General features: G+C 32.7%; 1 long non-coding RNA gene across 1 annotated transcript in view; it reads right to left on the minus strand.

Annotated features, from left to right (window-relative positions):
* Window positions 1–1,071: 1,071 nt before the first annotated feature.
* Window positions 1,072–8,087, minus strand: part of LOC110025397 — a 9,412-nt gene continuing 2,396 nt past the window's right edge. Inside the window, exons 2-3 of the long non-coding RNA XR_002294117.1 lie at window positions 4,418–4,530; window positions 1,072–1,368 (exon numbers count right to left, since the gene is read on the minus strand). This is a non-coding gene — a long non-coding RNA (uncharacterized LOC110025397). The remainder of the gene's footprint in view (window positions 1,369–4,417; window positions 4,531–8,087) is intronic.

An 8,087-nucleotide genomic window follows, 5' to 3' on the forward strand; every position in this document is an offset into this window, starting at 1 on the left:
TATATATATAAACATATTTTAAATGAAATAAATATTAGATTTAAATTAATGATCATTCAAGCTCTAATTTTAGCAAATTTATATTTAAGTTAAACATCTAAAAAATATGACCTTAAAGCTCACCATTTTAGGAATCAATCTCTAAATCAAGTGCATCAAGCCATTGCATATTTTTTCCTTGATAGGCAATACCCTATTGACAAAGATGCAACAGGGATGCCCTTAAGAGACCTGGCTCATAGGATGAAAGAATCTCTAAATAAAATCATTTGACTCATACAAGAAGGCTCTGCAGCCAGGACTAGCTCAATAATAAGGTTCATCTCCCCTGAGTTTGACTACTAGTTATATGATGGATGGCCAGAAGCCATTATACGAGCCTCCAGCCACCTCTAATGTGTCTAACAATTTGAGTGCTCGAATATCAACTCCTTAAGGCCAACTGTGGCAAAAGGGATTCAAACCCACACACACACACACACACAGTGATAAAAGCTCCACGTCAGCTAATGTGTTTATGAAAAAATCACTTGATTAGGAATGAATCTCAAAACATTGAATGAAATTACTTTCAAATTCAAACTCATGGTCATCTAAGCTCCACGTTCGACAAATTTATAACATCATCCAACCAAGATTACTCTAATGCCACTAAAATTTTTCCACTTCGAGTGCAATTAAGCCCAAATCAAACCTTGAATTAGAATTAAAAAACTTCAAATCCTTCATTGAAGGGCCTAACAATTTCCAAATTTAACTTTGGTCATTTTCAGAGGGCACAAATTCAAAAAAAAATCTAAATTGAGAATTATTCTTAAAAATAGATAAACTCTTTATCTCTCATATTCATAAATAAGTCTCAAGCTTTAAGACAAATTTACATACAAAACTCGTAATTCTTATGTTTTTATAAATCCAATCTTAATATTTATTTATATAATATTCAAAATTTTAAAATCATATAAAAATAGCACTAATATTAACTTTTAAAAAATGAATTACACATTCTCATACATATGTTTGGATCTAATTGAGATTTGAAAATGTTATATATATATATTATATAACCAATTAATTTTGAGTATCAAATTCAATTTGCTGTCAAACATGACAAAATGTCAAATTGATCAGTGATCTGGTTTCCATATTCGCAACAAATATCTCACTTGAAGACCGATACACTGACTGCATCATGATTTCATATTCACAACAAATTGCTCTTTTCTTTAAAAATAATATCCTCCACCTCTGCAACTCAAAGTCTCGATCTGCATGACAAAAAACCAGCTGAAGTCGAGCACAACTTCAGCTTCTCAAGAATAACACCCCAGTATACCTAACAATTTTTATTCTTGGACGCCGCCCAAGCTGGAGAAGATAAAAAGGAAGAAAAAGGAAGAAAAAGTTGGAGAATACAAAAATGCATCCTTTAGAGTTTGTCTCAATATTATATTGATGCAAAACCGTAAAAGAAGAAAAATAATGGATCTCGTCATGAAAATGGAACACAAACACATTATTCTCCTAGAAAATTTGGAAGTGATCTTTACTTGAGTATTCCTTCATAAACTATCAATGCATGTTTTAAAAGAATCATTCGATTATTATGTTTGTTATTGTTTAGCAAAACATGTTTATAAATCATTCTTTTCTTCAATGGAAATGATTCTTACAATATTTTACACGAGTAAAAAAGCAAAACAAGGTTATAAATCATTTTTTTCTTTAGTGGAACATAATTGTTTTGATATCGTGATTCTTTAGTAAATACTTTATAAACGTTTTGTCTCGAATACAATATGACTTTACATCATTTTCTGACCCTAAATCATATTGTGTTACATATTATAATAGAAGGGCATTATGAACATTTGTTCTATAATACTACTTGGTTTCAAATCATATTTTTAGAAGTACAACCATGTTATATCACATGTTATAATATGTGTAAGAGCTCAAAAACATTTGATCTATAGTTCAACATGATTTTAGCATCATTTTTTAATAAGCACAACCATAATGTACTATAAGCACAATCATAACGTACTACATATTATAATATTGGTAAGAGAATTATGAAAATTTATTACATAACAAAATATGATTTTAAATCATTTTTTCGCCCAGTACAACCATGTTAAGGAGATAAACGAATATTGTCTGAATATTATCTATTAGGAAGATTTACGAACATGCCACTCAATTTATATGTATTTACATATGTAACACCTAAAGTTCAATTTTTTATATACATATACCTTCAAAGAGATGCATGAAAAATGTGTAGTTTATTTTTTAAAAGTTAAAATGGTGATATTTTTAATGTGAGATAAATGATTTAGGTATTATAAATGTAAAAATTAAAATATAGATGTTACATATGTAAATACATAGGAATTAAGCGTTATGTGCATGAAAATTACACATAACGCTCTACACTAAAAAAATTAATCAAACCATTTTAAAATTGAAGCTTATTAGAATCACTCTTTTAGAATCTTTCAACAATATGATTTATGTCAAGTGTTAGCTTAAATAATAAAATCAGGAAATCATTGGTATATTTTCTTATTTTGATTGGTTTGATTTTAGCACATCATCTTATTGATCCTTTAATTATATTAATTTTGGCACTACCTGTTTCAATAACAACAATTGAACGTGCACTTTCAACTGCGAAGATTGTCAAGACGATGTTATAAAATAAAATTGAAGTGATTTTCTTAGGAGTACAATAAATAACATATATTAAAAATGATATTGCAATGAGTTTAAATATAGAAACAATGATTGATGCTTTTGATATCATAAAAATTTGTACTCATAGCAACTAAATTAAAAGAAATATTTTTTATTTTTCAAGTTTTTCTCAGAAATTCATTTCATTTATTTATTTATTTTATTTTAAAAAATAAATAAATTTTAGCATATTTTAGTTGATTTTTAATTTCCCACTTTATGAGACAAGGATATAATTATTAAATTAAATTAAGTTGGATTTTTTTTTATTAAATTTCATTTTTATAAGAATAACAATTAATAAGAAATTAATTAAGCTGATTATAATTAAATAGGAGGTTTACTCTAAATTAATTTATATTAAAGATTAACTGGAAGGTTTGCTCTAAATTGATTACAGGTGGTCGCAGTGACGCAGCGCCTTCCTCACGAGAATTGTGGATTTTTCCTTTAGTGTCGTTGCTGCTATTTATTAATTACTAATGTATTGCAGATTCTTAATGTTTTCGATTATATCGACTATGTGTTTTGGTGGAATTGTTGTGTGATGTGAATCATGCTTGTGAAGTGCTGGATGACTTATTTATTTGTCGTTTCGTTGGTGCGGTGCTTTTTGGAATTTATTGCCGGATTTTTCTAAGAAATAGTATTTGCAGGCTCTATTTTTGACTCCATCTTAGTTTCACGCTAAGAACAAGTTTATGACTTTGCAATATGGCCTTTATATTGAATAAGTTGTTATATAAATTTAGTTGCAGTTAAGGGTCTATTATTATTTCTGGAGTTGAGAATTTGTAGTCCTTTGATTTGGTAGCGGGTGGTTTTTTTGGTTTTCCTGAGAGTTTTTCTTGGTTGTTTTTAACTTTTTTATTTGTATGACAGAAATTTTCGTGCGCTGCAATTATCCAGATAACCTGCTGAGGGGGTTATAACCAGTTGTACCTCCCGTGTAACTCCCGTGTAACCTCCCGTGTAACTCCCGTGTAACCTCCCGTGTAACTCCCGTGTAACCTCCCGTGTAACTCCCGTGTAACCTCCCGTGTAACCCCGCTGTAACCTTATAATCTCAATGGATAAAATAAAAGCGCAGGTTACAACTGAGTTACACGAAAGTTACAAGGAAGTTATAACACACTTGTAACCCCCATGTAACTCTCATATAACGCCCGTGTACCCTATTATGTACGCTTCTCTGCGTAACCCTTGACATACGCAAATTTTTTCCCTCTAATCGACCATCTCCACTAGTCGGCCCTCATCAATCGGTCATCACCAGTCATCCAGTAAAAATATAATATTTCCGACACATTATCTACTGAATGTAATTATTATTTATATATATTATAATAAATGTAAAAAAAGACAGCAGATGTTAGATAGGTAAATACATAGGAATTATGTGGTATGTAAGTAAATGCCCCCTTTTTTTTCAAAATTGGGCACTAGTGAGAGAAGTTAGAGGCTAGTATTTAGTGTATGTTTCAAGCCTGAATATTCTATTTCAAGGGTGAACTCTACTAATTTCTACTCCTTCATATATGTTTTCTAGATTCTATTATATTAGCCTACATATTCTGACTACAAAGGTTCAAAGCGCATATAATTCCAATATTAAAAAAAAAAACAAATAGTTATAGGCAGCAGCAGAATAAATATACAATAATAATTAAATATTTACCTCGCACCAAATGGCTTGAATCTTTGAAGATCTGCACACTTTTCCAACTGTTTAGGAGAATGAATCCATCACGCTGATATTAGGGGCGTCTTAAGAAGCAAAGTTGATCGCCACTGTACATATTAGGGGCAAAGTTAATAGGAAAAAGTCCATCCGAGGCAAGAAAGAATGAAGGTTGGCATAGAGATACTTTCAATAGTATTAAAATGGTGCTCAGTGCAAGAAATTATCCCGACTATTTATATGCGATCATTCTAGTCCTAAAATTTTAAAAATGTCAAATTAGTTTCCATATTTTTAATAATGGCTAAAATAATCCTCTACGAGAACTATTTTAGCTCTTATTAGAAGAATATGAGAGTAGACTCTGAGGCTAAGGATCTGTTTGGGGCAATTGCAGCTGTTTGAAGAAACATCTATGAAGCTGCTACAGAAAATTATTGTTTGAAAAATTGTGAGGGCTATTATATTTATTTTATTTTAAAAAAATTAGATCATTAATTTATGACAGCCACCATACTAAGCCAGGTTAGGTTGGATAATGCAGCTTCCTACCGTAGATTTTTGAAAAATTTGACAAAACAAAATTTTGTCAAATGCCTATAAATGTAGTGTAGCACCCTACAAAGAGTTAGGGACCATTTTGACACTTTTCTATATTAAAAAAATTTAAAATGAAGCAAAAAAGCAGGTATTTGCACACACACACACAAATGAGGCAAACAACTCATTAACTTATTTCATAATATCCCAACCATGAGGAAATATGCCTCATGCCATAAGATGACAGAGCATGACCAATATTATATAAATGAAGTTATAAAGATAGAGTGAACAGAAAGTAAATCAGCATTATCCACAACGAGCCAATCAAGCGGAGAACGATGGCGATTGATAACTGAAGTGACAAATACATGATAAGAATGTGCAATTAATTCAGGAAAGAATCCCCATAATTGGAAGACAGAAATGTATGGACGAAGAAAATCAGACTGCTCGTTGAATTAATATAAGCCAAAATAAAAATCAAATGAAATGTCCGTTACGTAGACATGAATAAAAGCACAACAAAAATAGCTGAAGTAACGTGGCAAAATGACAGCCAACAATCAGGATCAGGACAACAAAGGCTACCTCCACGAGTTAATGCAATATGTTACAGGGGCATGCGTGGTTTGTTGAATATCCCTCAAATGCTCATTCTAATACCTTACCCATTAGAATAAAATAAGAGATAGACTCAGTTAACTAAATTCAAATGTTGAATCTTGATTTGCCCGTGAATCACAACCCAATGAATAGGTCATAAAAATGGAGAGGGGGAGAGAGAGAGTGGTGAATAGTAATGAACAACAATCTTGTCAATCATGTTGACATTTTTCGTTCTTTCTGGCCAATTTGACTATCCCTTATTCATAAATTTATGTCTCTATTTATAGGGGAGAGTACAATATGATGATGTTATATTTTTCCCTCCACTTTAATGGGAGCTATATATGGTATTCTTGATATTTTACATGTACAAGTCTATCACTCGACTGCTCTGCCTCCGTTGGTTGAGTTTGATTGACTTCCGGTCGACAGAACTGGTTCGGTAGGCTAGGCTTGTTCGGTAGTGTCGATCGGCTAATCTAGTATGGTTGTCAACCCTCGATCTTTGGTGAGGAGATCTTATCGACAGAGCGATACTAGTCTATCAAGCAGAGGGTGAAACACTGTAACCAGATAAGTAGTTCGCTCCTCAAAAGAAGCTTGAGAGAAGACTATAAGACTCTTTGTTGCATTGTTCTTTCGTGACCCTTGATGAAGAGCCTCGTGACCATCCATGGGATGGTTGGTGATATTATAGAACTAGGCCTTTCCTCAGATCAAATCTACTAGAAAGTAGGCTACTATAATGGGTTGGCTTTCCTATAGTGATTGGATCAGATGCCTATTTGTCTTGTTTTTGTCTGAATGGTTCATGCTCGTATTATTGGGTTGTCCTTTGGTCCTCCTCGTGGCTCGATCGGCTTTGGCTTTGGCTCAAACGGTTGCACTCGGTCAGGTAAGTGAACCTCACATTCTTCTATCAATTGGCCATCCTTCATGCTCCTTTTGGACCGTTATATCTCCTTAAAATCAGTGATGACACAATTTTTATATTCATATTTTAGTTTCCAAATTCTCTTACTTCTTAGAAGAGACGTGATAAGAATAAGTGAATTTATGCATTTATTCTTAATCATGATTCAATAATTAAGCTAAGAGGCATGAGTATTTACGATAAACGAGCATTGTGTGTCGACTCTTGTGTGTTTTGCCTATTGAATGTTGTTCATCGTCGTCGATCATTATCAGACATTACCCATCACAGTCTGTTATTTGAAAAATTTACCAATCAGAAGTTACCCATTGCTATCGATTTTTGTCACTCATGTGGAATCACCGTTGGCGAGTTGATTTGATTTCCTCGAGTGTCTGTCAAATTTTGATGATCCCTTGCATGAACTTCACACGTTTCACAAATGTAGACTAAACCTGAGATTATGCACATAATTAGAAAAATTTCACCTAACCATTTTTGTAAACTTGACAATAAAACACAATGTTGGAATAATAAGGTGTACTTGATGAAGAAGTTATTCAACTTGAAGATGACGTTGCTCAACACTGTTGCTCAACACCTGAATGATTTTAATACTATCACAAATCAATTATCGCATGTTGAAATTGATCTTGATGATGAGTTACTTGCGCTGATATTGTTGGCATCATTGTCAAATAGTTGGGAAGCCATGAGAATGACAGTTAGCAATTCTGCGGGTAAATCTAAGTTGAAATGTGATAATATTTGTGTTTTGATTTTGGCTAAGTAGGTGCGCAGGAAAGATTCTGGCGAGATCTCAGGTACGAGTTCGACACTGAATGTTGATTTCAGAGGCAGATCAAAATCAAAAGCTGGTCAACTGACAACCTGCTGGAATTGTGGCAAGGCTGGACACATAAAGAGAAACTACAGAAATTCTAAGAAGATGTAAAATGATAGCGCAAATGTGATGTCTGAAAAAGTACATGATGCACTATTGTTGGCAGTTCATAATCTTGTTGATGATGAAAGTGAAAAGAAGAGTAGGTTTAGGGCACCCATTTCTATTGTTCCACAGACAGATGGTGGAGAACCACAGATATATGAAGAAATCTTGAAAGATGAAAGTTCAAGCAAGTGGGAGCTGCAGAACTTCCACCAGGAAAGAAGACATTAAACAACAAGTGGATGTACTAGATGAAGACTGAACAAGATGACAATAAGAGGCACAAGGCTAGAATTGTTGGAAAAGACTTTCAGTAGAGGCAAAATATTGTTCATGCAGTGGGAGTTGCAAACACAGACAAGAGTAACCCAATAAATAGCTTGGAGGTGCAAGGCTATGTGGAAACTGCTGATATGTTGACCAAAGGTGTTACTCTTGAGAAGAAGTGAGCTTTCATGATTAGTCTATCAAAGTAACTTGAATGACACTTTTTCACAAAATAAATTACGCTAATATGTCCCAAAAGTTAAAATTATGTACATGAGTTGATGAAGCGCAAATTGAGACATAAAATATAAGAAAATTGCACAAAAATGTCAAAAACAAATAATTCATATATATATATATATATATATATATATATATATATATATGAG

Source organism: Phalaenopsis equestris, unplaced genomic scaffold (genome assembly GCF_001263595.1).
Source record: "Phalaenopsis equestris unplaced genomic scaffold, ASM126359v1 Scaffold000297, whole genome shotgun sequence".
NCBI classification, from domain to species: domain Eukaryota; kingdom Viridiplantae; phylum Streptophyta; class Magnoliopsida; order Asparagales; family Orchidaceae; genus Phalaenopsis; species Phalaenopsis equestris.